General features: G+C 40.2%; 1 protein-coding gene across 1 annotated transcript in view; it reads right to left on the reverse strand.

Annotated features, from left to right (window-relative positions):
• MYBL2 (MYB proto-oncogene like 2) overlaps window positions 1-20,717 on the reverse strand; it is a 214,011-nt gene that overhangs the window by 164,453 nt on the left and 28,841 nt on the right. The window lies entirely within an intron of this gene.

Genomic DNA, 20,717 nt, shown 5'->3' on the forward strand with positions numbered 1-20,717 from the left:
AGAGGTGAATTATAAAATGCTGCTGCTCATAAGCAAAATCATAGTGGATATTATTGTATGACAGTATTTAATATGTGCTTGCATATAAAAAAAAATACAATCATATGTACAGGGTTATGATTGGCTGAGAAAGGTCCTTTCATTCTGGGGGACAGGCAAATCACACACATTTATTTTGTTTATTTTTTTTATTTATTTTTTTTAACTAAAATATATGCTTACCTGATAAATTATTTTCTTTCAGAATGATGGTCTACAGTCCTCCATAACATGAATTAATACCCAAGCAGATGGTCTATGTTAAGGAAAGGGTGGAAAAATTTTCTGCAAGTTCCTATTTAGCAGACACTGCAGCCTGAAGGACTTTCCAGCCAGAAGCTGCTTGCGAAAAAGCAAAACAACAAAGCGATAACATTTGATAGAGTATGCAGAGAAGACCATGTTGTAGCTTTGCAAATATGCTCCAGATATAATTTTTTTTTTTTTTTTTTTTTTTAAACAAGATGTTGCAACTGCTCTTGCAGAAAGAGCTGTAATATGCTTAGGGGGCAATTTTTCCACCACCTAGTAAGCCTTGTGAATCATGCAATAAAAACCGATAGTAAGGGCGCTGACAGCTAAAGATATCAATATACTCAGTCTTTACATAGAGATCTATTTGTTAAAAAAAACACTTCATTCCTCTGTAGATGCACTTAGAAAATACTCAGATTTTTACACATAAAATTATTTAATAAAAAGCATTCATTCATCTATAAATGCACTTGAAAAATATATTGAATCAATGAGGATAGAGCCAAGAAGCAACAAATGTAGTTTAAAGAGGCAACAAGTGCAGTAAAAAAGCAACAATCTCATTACTATTTTCCAGTTTAAGCAGCAACAGTCTCGTTACTAATATTCAGTTAGAAGTATCCATTAGGCCAGAGGGTCTTAAAGTAGTAACTAGTTGGCAATTGATGTCAAGAGCAAATAGATGTGGTGTAAGCAGCGTCTTTAAGTATATTCTTGTGATCAAAAAAGAAAGAGAGAGGGGGCGCCCTAAGTGTGAGAGAAGAGATGTGACCAAATAATTCTATACTTATAGCTAAATATTAAAGATTAATATTAACAAATCTAAATAATACTTAAGTGATAAATCAAAGCGATATGCTGTATAAACCAGTATCAATGTGGTTTAAGAGTGATAAATCATACAATGTGCAATGTTATACAGTGTTAATCAATAACAATGTGATACAGAGTAATACAAATAATAAACAACCAATACAAACACAGTGATAATAAAGTGAAAGTCTCTATTGAGATGGGAGGCAGCTATCTGTGATGATCCAGGCCAGGATCGGCAATCTATGAAGAGAAAAAAGACAGAAGCGCCACATGGCCCAATATTGTTTGATCCGGAATTAGTAGATCTTAAAGTAATGAGTAAACTCACGTTTAGTAGAGCACCTCAGTTAGTGCTATATATACGGTCTGGGATCTATTCGGTCACCCAGAAGACCAACTTCCTGCACAGGAGCTGATGTCTGTATAGGCAGAAGGGAGACACAGGTGCCAATATGGCCTAGTATTGCTGGTGCAAAGGTGTCAATACAAGCAAAGAGAAGAATAATACTCACAAAGTGTAAAGCACCTCTTGTGGTGCTATAGAGGCATGTATTATTCTTCTCTTTGCTTGTATTGACACCTTTGCACTAGCAATACTAGGCCATATTGGCACCTGTGTCTCCCTTCTGCCTATACAGACATCAGCTCCTGTGCAGGAAGTTGGTCTTCTGGGTGACCGAATAGATCCCAGACCGTATATATAGCACTAACTGAGGTGCTCTACTAAACGTGAGTTTACTCATTACTTTAAGATCTACTAATTCCGGATCAAACAATATTGGGCCATGTGGCGCTTCTGTCTTTTCTCTTCATAGATTGTCTTTCAGTATACCACCTAAGAACACTTTTACAGACGTGTCAATGCTAATACTTTAAGGATAAAGTTACCTCCAATCGGTTGATTGGACTATGCAATCTCTGGGCTCCTATGCCACTGGGTAGTTCTGAAGGAGTGTATTGGCTTAGTTGGTTTTTCCACAAACGCGAGTTCACCCCACGTGACCGATGGCGTTTGACGAAGCGGGTGACACTCTGACTTGTCTTTCTGTAAAGAAGGCGTGATGGTTCTTGTATCCGAAAAGATGCTTACACCACATATCTGTTTGCTCCTGACATCAATTGCCAACTAGTTACTACTTTAAAGGGATCCTCTGGCCTAATGGATACTTCTAACTGAATATTAGTAACTAGACTGTTGCTGCTTAAACTGGAAAATAGTAACGAGACTGTTGCTTTTTTACTGCACTTGTTGCCTCTTAAACTAAAATGTGTGGCTTCTTGGCTCTATCCTCATTGATTCAATATATTGGGGCATATTTATCAAGCTCCGATTGGAGCTTGATGCCCCGTGTTTCTGGCGAGCCTGCAGGCTCGCCAGAAACAGCAGTTATAAAGCAGCGGTCACAAAGACTGCTGCTCCATAACCTGTCCGGCTGCTCTGAACAGGCGGACACACATCGCTGGAAATCAACCCGATAGAGTATGATCGGGTTGATTGACACCCCCCTGCTGGCCGCGAGTCAGCAGTGGGTGGCGTTGCACCAGCAGCTCTTGTGAGCTGCTGGTGCAATGCCGAATACAGTGAGCGTATTGCTCGCCGTATTCAGCGAGGTCTGGCGGATCTGATCCGCAGTGTCGGATCAGGTCCGCCAGACCATGATAAATAGGGGCCATTGTGTACACACGCAATTAGGGGAGACGTCCCAATATTTTCTAAGTGCATCTACAGAGGAATGTTTTTTGGGGGGTTTTTTTACAAATATATGTAAAGACTGAGTATAATGATATCTTTAGCTCTCAGCGCCCTTTCTATCAGTTTTATTGCATTTACTATATTTGAACAGATAGAAGGATCTGTTTTTTGTAAGGTGTTTGATATTTGAGACTCTAGCGCACTACTTTATTTCCAAATTATCAAGCCTTGTGAATCACTTCTTTGAGCCAAGAGGCCAAAGCTACCTTAGTAGCTTTCTGCCCCTTTAGAGTCCTGGAGTAGTGAAATAAAATGAAGTTTGACTAAAATCTTTAGTAGCTTGGAGATAGAATTTCAAAGCGCTGACTACATCAAGATTATGGAATATGCGCTACTTAGTGATAGCAGAATCTAAACACAATTAAGGAACACCACATCTCTGGATTGGTATTTACCATAGAAACTAGTTTAGGAAGAAAACTATATTTTAGTGCAAGCTACAGCCTTATCTCAATGTGAATGATTATAGAGAATAAGACAAGGTTGACAACTCAAACTCTACTTGCTGAATATATTGCTAATAGGAAGAGTATTTTCCAAGATAACAGTATAAATCAATGGAATGCATTCGTTCAGTTCAGAGAGCTAGATTCTGACTCCAGGGTGGAGGAATAGGTTTCACAGCTGGCATAATTCTAACACCTGGATAAAAGTCTGAACCTCAGTAAGTTTAGCCAACATCCTATGAAAAAGAACAGATGAAGCAGAAATTTGACCTTTTAGAAATTTAGCGGACAAACCCTTGTCAAGGCCATCCAGCAAAAACTGAAGGTTTCTAAGAATCCTAAAGGAATACCAAGAAAACACTATGGAAGAACACCATTCAATATATGCCATCAAAATCCTGCAAAATCTTTTGTGTCACAGCATTTCTGGCCTGCAACAGGGTTGCAATGACTGAATATGAGAAACTTCTAGGTCTCAAAACTAGGCATTCACACTCCACGCTTTTAAATTTAGAGATCCTGATGGAAAGAGGACCTTAAAACAAAAAGGTCTTGTCTCAGAAGTCATGGAGAGAAGACGACATCGGGACTAGATCTGCATACCAAGTCCTGCGGGGCCAGGCTGGAGCAATTAATATTACTGACGTTGACTCCTGTTTGATCCGAGTAATAACTGGTATGCTAGATAAAACTCCCATGGACATACCAAAAGCGTCTATTATGTTGGCTTTTGGATCTTGCACAATAGCCTGGAAGAGAGATTTAAGTGAGAGGCCATCAGACCTATGTACTGTAAGCCCCATTTGATCACTGAGTGATCGATAAAATGTCCTTATTGAGAAACCAGTCTCTTGGATGGACAGATTGACTGCTGAGATGATCCACCTCTCATGTGTTCACAACTGGTATGTGAATTGCCAATAGGGAGCAATGATTCCGCTCTGTCTAAGACAGAGTTTGACACTTCGTGCATGGCCAGCGGAATGCGGTTAACCTCCTTGTTATATGTAAGCCACCGCCATGATGTTGCCCGACTGGAAAAAGAAAAACATTTCCTCCAATAGGGGCCAGGGCTGAAGAGCCTGAATTTCACTCAAAGTTCCACAATGTTGATTAGTATCCTTGACTCTAGAGTAGATGGAACTCCTTGCACTCTGAGAAACCCAGACTGCGCCCCCCCCCCCCGCCTGAGAGAGACTAGTGTTCGTCGACACAATAAACTAAGACTGACAAAGGAAGAATGGCCCAAGGGTCAAAAGAAAACTGTCCTCAAGAGAAAGATTGTTTGATGGAGAAATCCAAAGCAATCTGTTCTAAATGTAGATAGTTTGACAACTGAGGTAGAATAGCCAACTAAAGGGGTCTCCAGTGAAAAGGGGCAATAGGAACTGCGTCTGAAGTAGCTATCAGAAGACCCACTGCCTTAATGCACTGAGCTACAGATGGAATGTAGCTCTTTGAAGGGAAAGACACACCCTCTGTATCTTTACATTGCAAAGTTCTGTCAGGAACTAGATGCATAAGGATTGAGTCTATTATGACACATATAAATGCTACCCTTATAGCAGGATATAAGGAGCTTTTAGGTACATTGATACTCCAACCAGGGTCTTGAAAGAAAACAGAAGCTTGTGAGTATAAGCAATAGGTAGTAACAGGAAATCAGCTTGCACTAGTATGTCATCCAGATACAGAGCAACTGAAATACCCTGAATTCTAATCACCATCAAGATTGTATTTAACACAGAGCAGCAAACTGGCAGTGTTTTGCAGATACACAAACTTCAGGAACTGAAAGCGATCCCTGTGTATAGGGATGCGCAGATATGAATCCTTAAAGGGTCAGAATACTATAAAATAGTTTTTCCTTTAATGTGTTTCCAATTACTTTTTTTACCAGCTGCAGAGTATAACATGTATGAGATTTGCTTTTTTCAAGGCTTATTTGTGTATATGAATTAACTGATTTTGTGTTTTGAAGCCACACCCTAATAAAATGGGTTGAGCTTGTAGGTATAATCAGATCTCATTACTTTATCACATTGTGTACATATACAGGTTTCTTTATCTTATATCTGTCCATAAACCAATCACCAATACTTGGAAAGAACAATGGAAAATTAACATTTTATTACCTTATCTTCTATAACCCATTGGGAGTATAATTTCTTCTACTGACTGTGTTAACACAGCTTGGCCTTGAGGCCAAAAACTTTCAGGATGGGTGGGGATAAAATGCCAATATAAGGGTAATGGAAATACTTGTAAACAATTTAATACACTCCAGCAGGTAAAGTGGATCATTGGGAACAAATTAAAGGGGAGAACATTGAGTAAACTGTCCCTTTAAGGTCTATAATCATAAACTGACCCTTTTGGATTAAGAGTAAAAACAGTGAGGAATGTTACAATTTTTCAAGTAAGAACCTTGACATGTTTAAGGATGTTAAATCCAGGACAGGACTGTAAATCCCTTTGTGACAATGAACAGATTAGGGTAAAAACTCTTGACCTGGAATTTACACAGGTACTGGGATTAATTATTACCATAGCTCCAAATGCTTTTATAAAGGCTGCCGCCGCTCAAGGATCTTTGGCAACATGAGAGTACTGCTGGTCAATAAGGACTCTGTCTTTCAAGAGATCAGGAGTTCTTTTGAAGCAAATAATCAGTCCTGCTATCCGAACCATTTTTCCTGATGGATCCTAATTATATATAAGTTTGTACAAAGTTTATTAAATCTGCATCAGATGATGAATTCATGTTCATAAAGGGATACTCTGTCTGAATAATGATAGCTTATTTTTAACTAGAAAATGCAATTTTAAGCAACTTTCTAATTTACGCCGATTATTAATTTCTTTGTTCTCTTGCCATCTTTATTTGAAAAGCAGGAAAAATGGGCCGGCTCCTAAGCTTACATTTTTGCTTTTTCAAATAAAGATACCAAGAGAACAAAGACAATTGATAGTAGTAAATTTTAAAGTTGCTTAAAATGTCATTCTCTGAATAATGAAAGTGTAATTTTGACTAGAAAATCCCTTTAAAGTGAATGTAAATTTTGATGCTAAAGTGCCCGGTTTTTAAAACTTCGATTAAAAACAGGGGCACTTTAATTCATCAAAATTTAAATTTCACTCCTGTTGTGAAAAAACATAATTTATGCTTACCTGATAAATTTATTTCTCTTGTAGTGTAGTCAGTCCACGGGTCATCCATTACTTATGGAATATATCTCTTCCTAACAGGAAGCTGCAAGAGGATCACCCAAGCAGAGCTGCTATATAGCTCCTCCCCTCACATGTCATATTCAGTCATTCGACCAAAGCAGACGAGAAAGGAGAAACCATAGGGTGCAGTGGTTACTGGAGTTTAATTAAAATTTAGATCTGCCTTAAAGACAGGGCGGGCCGTGGACTGACTACACTACAAGAGAAATAAATTTATCAGGTAAGCATAAATTATGTTTTCTCTTGTTAAGTGTAGTCAGTCCACGGGTCATCCATTACTTATGGAATACCAATACCAAAGCTAAAGTACACGGATGAAGGGAGGGACAAGGCAGGAACATTAAACAGAAGGAACCACTGCCTGAAGTACCTTTCTCCCAAAAACAGCCTCCGAAGAAGCAAAAGTGTCAAATTTGTAAAATTTTGAAAAGGTGTGAAGCGAAGACCAAGTCGCAGCCTTGCAAATCTGTTCAACAGAGGCCTCATTTTTAAAGGCCCAGGTGGAAGCCACAGCTCTAGTAGAATGAGCTGTAATCCTTTCAGGAGGCTGCTGTTCGTATTATGCTACGAAGCCAAAAAGAGAGAGAGGTAGCCAAAGCCTTTTGACCTCTTCTCTGTCCAGAGTAAACGACAAACAGGGAAGAAGTTTGACGAAAATCTTTAGTTGCCTGCAAATAGAACTTCAGGGCACGGACTACGTCCAGATTATGCAAAAGTCGTTCCTTCTTTGAAGAAGGGTTAGGTCACAGTGATGGAACAACAATCTCTTGATTGATATTCCTGTTAGTAACTACCTTAGGTAAGAACCCAGGTTTAGTACGCAGAACTACCTTGTCTGAATGAAAAATCAGATAAGGAGAATCACAATGTAAGGCAGATAACTCAGAGACTCTTCGAGCCGAGGAAATAGCCATCAAAAACAAAACCTTCCAGGATAACAGCTTGATATCAATGGAATGAAGGGGTTCAAATGGAACGCCTTGAAGAACATTAAGAACTAAGTTTAAAATCCACGGCGGAGCAACAGTCTTAAACACAGGCTTAATCCTAGTTAAAGCCTGACAAAAAGTCTGAACGTCTGGAACGTCAGCCAGACGTTTGTGTAGAAGAATAGACAGAGCAGAAATCTGTCCCTTTAACGAACTAGCAGATAAGCCCTTTTCTAAACCCTCTTGTAGAAAGGACAATATCCTAGGAATCCTAACCTTACTCCATGAGTAACTCTTGGATTCGCACCAATATAAATATTTACGCCATATCTTATGGTAAATTTTTCTGGTAACAGGCTTCCTAGCCTGTATTAAGGTATCAATAACCGACTCCGAGAAGCCACGCTTTGATAGAATCAAGCGTTCAATCTCCATGCAGTCAGCCTCAGAGATTAGATTTGGATGGTTGAAAGGACCCTGAATTAGAAGGTCCTGTCTCAGAGGCAGAGACCACAGTGGACAGGACGACATGTCCACTAGGTCTGCATACCAGGTCCTGCGTGGCCACGCAGGCGCTATCAGAATCACCGAAGCTCTCTCCTGTTTGATCTTGGCAATCAAACGAGGAAGCATCGGGAATGGTGGAAACACATAAGCCATGTAGAAGACCCAAGGGGCTGTCAGAGCATCTATCAGCACCGCTCCCGGGTCCCTGGACCCGTAACAAGGAAGCTTGGCGTTCTGGCGAGACGCCATGAGATCCAGATCTGGTTTGCCACAACGATGAATCAGTTGAGCAAAGACCTCCGGATAAAGTTCCCACTCCCCCGGATGAAAAGTCTGGCGACTTAGAAAATCCGCCTCCCAGTTCTCCACGCCTGGGATGTAAATCGCTGACAGGTGGCAAGAGTGAGACTCTGCCCAGCGAATTATCTTTGAGACTTCCAACATCGCTAGGGAACTTCTGGTTCCCCCTTGATGGTTGATGTAAGCCACAGTCGTGATGTTGTCCGACTGAAATCTGATGAACCTCAGAGTTGCTAACTGAGGCCAAGCTAGGAGAGCATTGAATATTGCTCTTCATTCCAGAATTTTTATTGGGAGGAGTTTCTCCTCCTGAGTCCATAATCCCTGAGCTTTCAGGGAGTTCCAGACTGCGCCCCAGCCTAGAAGGCTGGCATCTGTTGTTACAATCGTCCAATCTGGCCTGCGAAAGGTCATCCCCTTGGACAGATGTGGCCGAGAAAGCCACCATAGAAGAGAATCTCTGGTCTCTTGATCCAGATTTAGTAGGGGGGACAAATCTGAGTAATCCCCGTTCCACTGACTTGGCATGCACAATTGCAGCGGTCTGAGATGCAGGCGCGCAAATGGTACTATGTCCATTGCCGCTACCATTAAGCCGATTACTTCCATGCACTGAGCTACTGACGGGTGTGGAACGGAATGAAGGACACGGCAAGCATTTAGAAGTTTTGATAACCTGGCCTCTGTCAGGTAAATTTTCATCTCTACAGAATCTATAAGAGTCCCTAGAAAGGGAACTCTTGTAAGTGGTAATAGAGAACTCTTTTCTACGTTCACCTTCCACCCATGCGACCTCAGAAATGCCAGAACTATCTCTGTATGAGACTTGGCAGTTTGAAAACTTGACGCTTGTATCAGAATGTCGTCTAGGTACGGAGTCACCGCTATGCCTCGCGGTCTTAGTACCGCCAGAAGTGAGCCCAGAACTTTTGTAAAGATTCTTGGAGCCGTAGCTAATCCGAAGGGAAGAGCTACAAACCGGTAATGCCTGTCTAGGAAAGCAAATCTTAGGTACCGATAATGATCCTTGTGAATCGGAATGTGAAGGTAGGCATCCTTTAAGTCCACTGTGGTCATGTACTGACCCTCTTGGATCATGGGAAAGATGGTTCGAATAGTTTCCATTTTGAATGATGGAACTCTTAGAAATTTGTTTAGGATTTTTAAGTCCAAGATTGGTCTGAAGGTTCCCTCTTTCTTGGGAACCACAAATAGATTTGAATAGAATCCCTGCCCGTGTTCCGTCCGCGGAACTGGGTGGATCACCCCCATTAGTAAGAGGTCTTGTACACAGCGTAGAAACGCCTCTCTCTTTATTTGGTTTGCTGATAACCTTGAAAGATGAAATCTCCCTCGTGGAGGAGAAGTTTTGAAGTCCAGGAGATATCCCTGAGATATGATCTCCAACGCCCAGGGATCCTGGACATCTCTTGCCCAAGCCTGGGCGAAGAGAGTAAGTCTGCCCCCCACTAGATCCGTTTCCGGATAGGGGGCCCTCTCTTCATGCTGTCTTGGGGGCAGCAGCAGGTTTCTTGGCCTGCTTGCCCTTGTTCCAGGACTGGTTAACTTTCCAGCCCTGCCTGTAACGAGCAACAGCTCCTTCCTGTTTTGGAGCGGAGGAAGTTGATGCTGCTCCTGCCTTGAAGTTACGAAAGGCACGAAAATTAGACTGTTTGGCCTTTGATTTGGCCCTGTCCTGAGGTAGAGCATGGCCCTTACCTCCCGTAATGTCAGCTATAATTTCTTTCAAGCCGGGCCCGAATAAGGTCTGCCCTTTGAAAGGAATATTAAGCAATTTAGATTTAGAAGTCACGTCAGCTGACCAGGATTTAAGCCATAGCGCTCTGCGCGCTTGGATGGCGAATCCGGAGTTCTTAGCCGTAAGTTTGGTTAAATGTACAACGGCATCAGAAACAAATGCGTTAGCTATCTTAAGTGCTTTAAGCTTGTTCATAATTTCATCCAATGGAGCTGTGCGAATGGCCTCCTTCCAGAGACTCAATCCAGAATGCCGCCGCAGCAGTGACAGGCGCAATGCATGCAAAGGCCTGTAAGATAAAACCTTGTTTAACAAACATTTTCTTAAGGTAACCCTCTAATTTCTTATCCATTGGATCTGAAAAGGCACAACTATCCTCCACAGGGGTAGTGGTACGCTTAGCTAAAGTAGAAACTGCTCCCTCCACCTTAGGGACCGTCTGCCATAAGTCTCGTGTGGTGGCGTCTATAGGAAACATTTTCCTAAATATGGGAGGAGGGGAAAAAGGCACACCAGGTCTATCCCACTCCTTGCTAATAATCTCTGTAAGCCTTTTAGGTATAGGAAACACGTCAGTACACACCGGTACCGCATAGTATCTATCCAACCTACATAATTTTTCTGGAATTGCAACCGTGTTACAATCATTCAGAGCCGCTAATACCTCCCCTAGCAATATGTGGAGGTTCTCAAGCTTAAATTTAAAATTAGAAATCTCTGAATCCAGTCTCCCTGGATCAGATCCGTCACCCACAGAATGAAGCTCTCCGTCTTCACGTTCTGCAAACTGACGCAGTATCTGACATGGCTCTCACCTCATCCGCGCGCTCTGTCCTTAACCCAGAGCTATCGCGCTTGCCTCTTAATTCTGGCAATTTAGATAATACTTCTGTCATAACAGTAGCCATGTCTTGCAAAGTGATTTGTAAGGGCCTCCCTGATGTACTTAGCGCCACAAAATCACGCACCTCCTGAGCGGGAGGCGAAGGTACTGACACGTGAGGAGAGTTAGTCGGCATAACTTCCCCCTCGTCTGGTGATAATTTCTTTACATGTAAAGATTGACTTTTATTTAAAGTAGCATCAATGCAATTAGTACATAAATTTCTATTGGGCTCCACATTGGCCTTTAAACATAGTGAACAAAGAGATTCATCTGTGTCAGACATGTTTAAACAGACTAGCAATGAGACTAGCAAGCTTGGAAATACTTTTCTAAATAAATTTACAAGCAATATAAAAAACGCTACTGTGCCTTTAAGAAGCACAAAAAGCTGTCACAGTTGAAATAACAATGAACCAAAATAGTTATAGCAACCAATTTTTCACAGTAAATGTATTAAGTTAGCAAAGGATTGCACCCACCAGCAAATGGATGATTAACCCCTTAATACCCAAAAACGGATAACAATTTAATAATTAACGTTTTTCTCAGTCAAAACACACTGTCACAGGTCTGCTGTGACTGATTACCTCCCTCAAAATGAATTTTGAAGACCCCTGAGCTCTCTAGAGACGATCTGGATCATGGAGGATGAAGTAGACAGATTGTGACTGAATTTTTACTGCGCAAAAAAGCGCTAAAATAGGCCCCTCCCACTCATATTACAACAGTGGGGAAGCTCAGAAAACTTTCTATGCAGAAAACAAAGATGTCCATGTGGTAAAAATCATGCACCAATAAGTTTTATCACCAAGTACCTCACAAAAAACGATTAACATGCCAGTAAACGTTTTAAACATACATTTGAAAAGTTATGAATTGTTAATAAGCCTGCTACCAGTCGCTTTTACTGCAGTTAAGGCTCATACATTATTTCAGTATTAACAGTATTTTCAGAGTCAATTCCATTCCTTAGAAAAATACATTCAGTGTACACACACTCATCAGCCTAATACCAGTCGCTGTCACTGCATTTAAGGCTGAACTTACGTTACATTGGTATCAGCAGTATTTTCTCAGTCAATTCCATGCCTCAGAAAAATAATTTACTGCACATACCTCATTTGCAGGGGGGACCTGCATGCTATTCCCCTTCTCTGAAGTTACCTCACTCCTCAGATGAGAACAGCCAGTGGATCTTAGTTACGTCTGCTAAGATCATAGAAAACGCAGGCAGATTCTTCTTCTAATGCTGCCTGAGAATAAACAGCACACTCCGGTGCCATTTAAAACAACAAACTTTTGATTGTAGAAATAAACTAAGTTAAAAAACACCACAGACCTCTCACAGCGACCTATCTAGTTAGGCTGCAAGAGAATGACTGAATATGACATGTGAGGGGAGGAGCTATATAGCAGCTCTGCTTGGGTGATCCTCTTGCAGCTTCCTGTTAGGAAGAGATATATTCCATAAGTAATGGATGACCCGTGGACTGACTACACTTAACAAGAGAAAAACTTACCTTTTAATCTTCACAGCAGCTCCAGCTTCCTCCACCCGTTTCAAAGCCTCTTCATGGGTCTAAAATGAGACATCCGGCTTCCTCCAATCACAGCAGTGTATCAGACACTGAATCCCACGGGGGGAGGAGCTGTAATTGGAGGATGACCTATCAATCATTTCTGACATCAGAAATGGCTTGTGAGACCGGAGGAAGCTGGAGCTGCTGTCAAGAGTAAAAGGTAAGTTTTTTGTCACAACAGGAGTGAAATGTAAATTTTGATGAATTAAAGTGCCCCTGTTTTTAATCAAAGTTTTAAAAACCAGGCACTTTAGCATCAAAATTTACATTCACTTTAAGCATATGCATATATTTAGCCTGGCATGTGGCCTTACTGACTAGAGAAGCACCACATATAGACCAGCAGGTACACAGTAGATACTTGTAAATCTATGTCCAGAATAAGCAGAGACTGCGTATACTAAAAAGTGAATACACAATGTACATTGTTAATGAAAATATTTGTGATCAATGTTTAGTATCTGCATGATATATCTTTCGTACTTAGACATAAAATTACACATAACATAGGTATAAGATACCAATAGATTTTATCTCTAAAAAGATCTCCACTGTTGTGCTAAAATACAGATAAATGCTGCAGAGACAGAAAGGTGTGTGTCTCATTATATATATATATATATATATATATATATATATATATATATATATATATATATATATATATATATATATATATATATATATATATATATATATATATATATATATATATATATATATATATATATATATATATATATATATATATATATATATATATATCACTGTGTGCTGCTGAACCTGCAATGAACATTAACAGCTTCTAGTGATTTGTATTTTAGAAAAATGTACATAACCTACATGGAGGTACATAACTGCAAATGATATTACAAAGAGCAAAACATGTACAACAGTATATAAAATGCAGACTGAAAAAAACAAGCAAAAAAAAAAAAAAAACACACCACTATCTTTTTACATCCCCTGGCAATGATGGGAGTACACTGCTTTGACTTACAAAATAGTAGAAATAGCGCAGATAGCTATAATAAATGGCACCATATGTCATTCAGTACAATATATAATTGCACATATTATAGTAAATTGGGTACACCGTAGATCATATAAGAATGTGGTGTACATATATTCTCATATGCCAATTTTATTAGACCGTGAAGGCAGCCTCTAATCTGAATGCATTTTGACAATTTTTCACCACTAGGACGTTAGTTCATGTGTGTCATAGCTAAAATTGAACTCGCGTATGTGAAACTACCTAGGAGTCAGCACTGATTGGCTAAAATGAAAGTCTGTCAAAAGCACTGAGATAAGGGAGCAGTCTGCAGAGGCTAAGATACAAAGTAATCATCACAGAGGTAAAAAGTATATTAATATAACCATGTTGGTTATGCAAAACTGGGGAATGGGTAAGAAAGGGATTATCTATCTTTTTAAACAACAAAAATTCTGGTGTTGACTGTCCATTTAAATACCCAGATTTACACTTACATAGTTTGGAGACAGACGCTAAATCTGCCACTAATTTTGTACGTGCTATTTTTAAACTCAGGAGTAAATTTAACAGGGCAACTTTCTCTCTAGGAAGCGGACAGTTGATTTGTATGCAAAATCTGAGGTATACAATTCTCACAGATATGATTGACTGGAACAATATTTGATGCAAAATAATAACATGTAGGCAGAGGAATATAAGAAACCGACTCCTCTATAGATATCTGTGGGGACAGTTATTTTGTTCCATTTTAACTTATAATAAAAGTATACAATGACACCATATATAAAAAGGTATAATACAGAAATAACAGGGAGCCCTCTACACTTAAACTCCCTCAGACACCTTTATATACTCAGTGTAGGTAAAACTACAGCCCCTATATAGACTAATTAGCCCCTATGTACCCCCTGGCAGCTCTTGTATGGGTACTCACCCCCCCCCCCCCCCTTCCAGGGTATAGAAATCCCTGAAAAGGTACTGTAAATCCAGCCCAACAATGCAGAGTAAAAATGAATGGCTGGAGAAGCCCGGGAACACTGTCAAGAGAAAATCCAGTGCTACAGGGAGCAGTTTAAAACAACTTAGTACTCCAAAGAAATAAATGTCAACCAAGCATTTTACACATATAAACCCAATAAAATTATGTTCCCCTGCCTAACCAGAGCCTCCTCTACTAAACCGGTAACTGCACTGAGTAGATGGCGGTTTTCTTAAAGGGCCATGGCCCTATTTTTAATAAGGTGTCTCAATTATGACACCAGAGCAGCCAGGAGGCTGTAAAGGGCCTCAGCTTCCCTGACTATGTCCCTGACAAGTATAGGGTAAGAAGGGACCTGAAAAAGAAAAACAATGTGTCATTAGGAGAGCAAGGTAAATCCCTTGGCTATGCTGTACCTATGTCAGAGTACCAACAAATACCCCTCCACTGGCTTACCAGGCATGTCAAACCCTTGTCAACGCAGCAGTACCCAGAAGAGAGCCCACTTAGTGCAGGTATTGAGTACCACAGAGGATTGCAGTAGGAAATACCCGTGTTCCACAAGGGGAGGCTAAGGACGAGTCCCCGTGAGGTCTGAGGGTAGTTATGGCTGAAGTCCCATAGGGAAAAACAATGAACATAACAGGGTATTCCTATGCTTCTGTATCATTCAGCTGCTGCGAAGATTCTCTTCTGTCTTCTTTGTAAATGATACCTATGGGTCTCATAGGTCTGAGCTCAAAAATTTAGATCCGTAACCAAGTAGCTGGAAACAACTCTATTCTCAAACAACACCTACAAGGCCAAGAACAACACTAAGAGATGAGAGGGTTTTTTTAAGATCTAATATGGGTTCTTGACCTCCTAGTGGCAGGAAATATCCAATATGTTATTGAGGACTGTGGACCATAATCATTTAACGAAATAAATCCTAAATTTGTCAAACCAAAAGCTTCATTATTTGTTGTAAAATGCTACTTATATATGAAGCTGCAGTCTTCTGAAACTTGCAATTTTTGTTTAATGTCCCTTCAATGGTTTCTCGTTTTTGGATGAGTATCTGAGCCCGTTTTGTGCAGGGGCCTTTTTGGTCTGGTTGAAAAAAAAATTCAGACACTGAGCAGCTTTTCTCCATATGAGGACTAACAAGCATTACAGAAGTGAACACAAATAAGTTAAGAGACCATAATATGAGCAAAGAAAACGGTTCAGAGGTGTCAGATTAAAAATCCCTTTATTTTAGAACATGGGGATCAAAAGAGAACACAACGTTTTGGGGCGGAAACCCTTAATCATGTGATAACATTGTACAACCCTCAGCCTTAATTTATAGAATTGCAGATTCATGTGTTAATTTACTTAATTAATCAATTATCTATGTTAACATGGGTTCAGAGTCTAGATAAAAATCATGGAAAACACTTGTTACACAAAATATAAAAATAAAAACATATCTACACAACAAGCTAGTATATAGCTTAAATACCTAAAAGCTCACGGTTAGCTAAGTGTACGTTTATAACCTTTACACAATCAAAATTGTAACATTGCACTCAAGCAAAATATGTCAGAAAAAGTGATACATTGTGGAATACATCGAGCTCTTAAATCACAAAATGTTGTTAACCCTATGCTCTCATTCATAATAACTGAAACAGACATTAGGGGGCACCAATGTAAAAGTGAGGCATATACATTATTTGAATATGAGGTTTCAATATGATGTTTTAATAGAAGACAGACCAATCTATTTCTTTATTTAGCCCTTTGGGTTCTAAGGTGTCTAATTTAAAGATCCAAAAGACCTCACGCTGTTTCAAAAGCAAATCCCTGTTGCCACCACGTCTTGGAATCTCAATTTTTTCAATTACTTGAAAGCGTAACTGATTTATTTGGTGTCCAAAATCTAAAAAATGTGCTGCTACAGGTGCATTCATGTTCCCACATCTTATATTGCTCTTATGTTCGGTAATCCGGTCTTTGACACGCCTAGAGGTCTCACCGACATAGCCACGCCCACAAGTGCATTTAATAAGATAGACAACATACGATGTTAAACATGTATAGTACCCATTGTGTTTGAACTTGTGCCCCGTTAGTGGATGAGTAAAACAAGAACCCCTAATGACTGAGCTGCAATTAATGCAGCCAAGACATGGGAAACAACCAATATTTTTTTCTTTGATATAAATTTGCTTACAGATTTTTCTAGTGCCAATGTCTGCTCGTATTAGTGTATCCCTTAGGTTCTTGTTCCTCTTAAATGCTGGCATAGGTAAAGACTTAAATTCCTCAATATCTGTCATACATTGCCCCAACAGATACCAATGTTTATGTATTATTCTTGTTATCTGGTTACTCTCCTGACAATATTGAGACGCGAAAGCAAGTCTCTTCACTTTATGGTTATCTATTTTTTTGGTGGTAAGTTCCTTTTTAGGAATAGCCAATACCTCAGAGTTAACCCTGTCTAGCAAACTGCTAGGGTAACCCCGAGCCTGGAATCTAGCCCCCATTTCACCCAATCTAAGAGGGACAAGATTGTCATCAGAGACAATCTTCCTAACCCTTAGTAATTGGCTACGTGGTAATGAAGTTCTACTACTCACATTAAATTCAAATTGACATGGTCTGAGAGTAGGATAGATTTTTTGGATGTATCAGTAATGAAACAAGGCAATGGTTTTTGCACAGACATTTACCAGAAAGAAACAGTCTACTGAAATTTGACAGTGCACACCAAAAACCTATTATAGCTTCATTACCACGTAGCCAATTACTAAGGGTTAGGAAGATTGTCTCTGATGACAATCTTGTCCCTCTTAGATTGGGTGAAATGGGGGCTAGACTCCAGGCTCGGGGTTACCCTAGCAGTTTGCTAGACAGGGTTATCTCTGAGGTATTGGCTATTCCTAAAAAGGTACTTACCACCAAAAAAAACAATTTATGCTTACCTGATAAATTTATTTCTCTTGTGGTGTATCCAGTCCACGGATCATCCATTACTTGTGGGATATTCTCTTTCCCAACAGGAAGTTGCAAGAGGATCACCCACAGCAGAGCTGCTATATAGCTCCTCCCCTAACTGCCATATCCAGTCATTCGACCAAAAACAAGCAGAGAAAGGAGAAACCATAGGGTGCAGTGGTGACTAGTTTAAAATTAAAAAATACCTGCCTTAAAATGACAGGGCAGGCCGTGGACTGGATACACCACAAGAGAAATAAATTTATCAGGTAAGCATAAATTAGGTTTTCTCTTGTAAGGTGTATCCAGTCCACGGATCATCCATTACTTGTGGGAAACCAATACCAAAGCTAAAGTACACGGATGAAGGGAGGGACAAGGCAGGTACTTAAACGGAAGGTACCACTGCCTGTAAAAACTCTCTCCCAAAAATAGCCTCCAAAGAAGCAAAAATATCAAAATTGTAGAATTTTGAAAAAGTATGAAGCGAAGACCAAGTCACCGCCTTGCAAATCTGTTCAACAGAAGCCTCATTTTTAAAGGCCCATGTGGAAGCCACAGCTCTAGTAGAATGAGCTGTAATCCTTTCTGGAGGCTGCTGGCCAGCAGTCTCATAGGCTAAGTGGATTATGCTTCTTAGCCAAAAAGAAAGGTTGCAAAGCCTTTTGCCCTCTCCTCCGTCCAGAGTAGACAACAAACAAAGCAGATGTTTTTGACGAAAATCTTTAGTAGCTTGTAAGTAAAACTTAAAAGCACGAACCACGTCCAGATTGTGTAAGAGACGTTCCTTCTTCGAAGAAGGATTAGGACACAAAGACGGAACAACAATCTCTTGATTGATATTCTTATTAGATACCACCTTAGGTAAAAACCCAGGTTTGGTACGCAGAACTACCTTATTTGCATGAAAGATCAGATAAGGAGAATCACATTGTAAGGCAGATAACACAAACTCTACGAGTCGAGGAAATAGCTACCAAAAAAAAGAACTTTCCAAGATAAAAGTTTGATATCTATGGAATGAAGAGGTTCAAACGGAACCCCCTGAAGAACTTTAAGAACCAAATTTAAGCTCCAAGGTGGAGCAACAGGTTTAAACACAGGCTTGATTCTAACTAAAGCCTGACAAAATGCCTGAACGTCTGGGACATCCGCCAGACGCTTGTGCAAAAGAATAGATAGTGCAAAAATCTGTCCCTTTAAGGAACTAGCCGACAATCCTTTCTCCAATCCTTCTTGGAGAAAAGATAATATCCTGGGAATCCTGACCTTACTCCATGAGTAGCCCTTGGATTCACACCAATAAAGATATTTACGCCATATCTTATGATAGATTTTCCTGGTGACAGGCTTTCGTGCCTGAATTAAGGTATCAATGACTGACTCTGAGAAACCACGCTTTGCTAAAATCAAGCGTTCAATCTCCAGGCAGTCAGCCTCAGAGAAATTAGATTTGGATGGTTGAAAGGACCTTGAAGTAGAAGGTCCTGTCTCAGCGGCAGAGTCCATGGTGGAAAGGATGACATGTCCACCAGATCTGCATACCAAGTCCTGCGTGGCCACGCAGGCGCTATCAAGATCACCGATGCTCTCTCCTGCTTGATTTTGGCAATCAGTCGAGGGAGCAGGGGAAACGGTGGAAACACACAAGCCAGGTTGAAGGACCAAGGCGCTGCTAGAGCATCTATCAGCGTTGCCTTGGGGTCCCTGGACCTGGATCCGTAACAAGGAAGCTTGGCATTCTGGCGAGACACCATGAGATCCAGTTCTGGTTTGCCCCAGAGCTATCTCGCTTTCCTCTAAATTCAGGTAGTCTGGCTAATACCGCTGACAGTGTATTATCCATGACTGCTGCCATGTCTTGTAAAGTAAACGCTATGGGCGCCCTAGATGTACTTGGCGCCATTTGAGAGTGAGTCCCTTGAGCGGGAGTCAAAGGATCTGACACGTGGGGCGAGTTAGTCGGCATAACTTCCCCCTCGTCAGATTCCTCTGGTGATAAAAAAAATTTAAAAGACAGAATATGATCTTTATTGCTTAAAGTGAAATCAGTACATTTGGTACACATTCTAAGAGGGGGTTCCACCATGGCTTTTAAACATAATGAACAAGGAGTTTCCTCTATGTCAGACATGTTTGTACAGACTAGCAATGAGACTAGCAAGCTTGGAAAACACTTTAAATCAAGTTAACAAGCAAATATAAGAAACGGTACTGTGCCTTTAAGAGAAACAAATTGTCAGAATTTGAAAAACTGAAAAAAGGCAGTAAATCAAACGAAATTTTTACAGTGTGAATAATAAGCTAACAGAGCATTGCACCCACTTGAAAATGGATGATTAACCCCTTAGTTCAAAAAACAGATAAAAAAAAAAAAAAAAAAAAAAAGATTATCGTTTTTTTTAACAGTCACACCAACTGCCACAGCCTTGCTGTGGGCCTACCTTCCCCAACAAACGATTTTGGAAAGCCTAAGAGCCCTTTAGAGATGTCCTATAGCATTCAGGGGACTCCTGGAGGAAGCTGGATGTCTCAGTCTGTAAAAGTTAATGCGCAAAAAAGCGCTAAATTAGGCCCCTCCCACTCATAGTAACACAGTGGAAAGCCTCAGGAAACTGTTTCTAGGCAAATTTAAGCCAGCCATGAGGAAAAAACTAGGCCCCAATAAAGTTTTATCACCAAAGTATATATAAAAGCGTTTAAACATGCCAGCAAACGTTTTATATTGTAAATATAAAGGAGTATTACCTCAGAAAGTAACCATGATACCAGTCGCTATTAAATCACTGTATTCAGGCTTACCTTACACAAATTTGGTATCAGCAGCATTTTCTAGCATTAACATCTTCTAGAAAAAATCTTAACTGCACATACCTCATAGCAGGATAACCTGCACGCCATTCCCCCGCTGAAGTTACCTCTCTCTTCAGTCATGTGTGAGAACAGCAATGGATCTTAGTTACAACCTGCTAAGATCATAGAAATCACAGGCAGATTCTTCTATTTTTCTGCCTGGGACAAAATAGTACAACTCCGGTACCATTTAAAAATAAACTTTTGATTGAAGCAAGATAACAGCTACATTTCACCACTTTCCTCTTACTACCTCCATGCTTGTTGAGAGTTGCAAGAGAATGACTGGATATATAGCAGCTCTGCTGTGGGTGATCCTCTTGCAACTTCCTGTTGGGAAGGAGAATATCCCACAAGTAATGGATGATCCGTGGACTGGATACACCTTACAAGAGAAAATAGATACCATAAAGTGAAGAG

The sequence above is a fragment of the Bombina bombina genome, chromosome 1 (assembly GCF_027579735.1).
Source record: "Bombina bombina isolate aBomBom1 chromosome 1, aBomBom1.pri, whole genome shotgun sequence".
Lineage (NCBI taxonomy): Eukaryota > Metazoa > Chordata > Amphibia > Anura > Bombinatoridae > Bombina > Bombina bombina.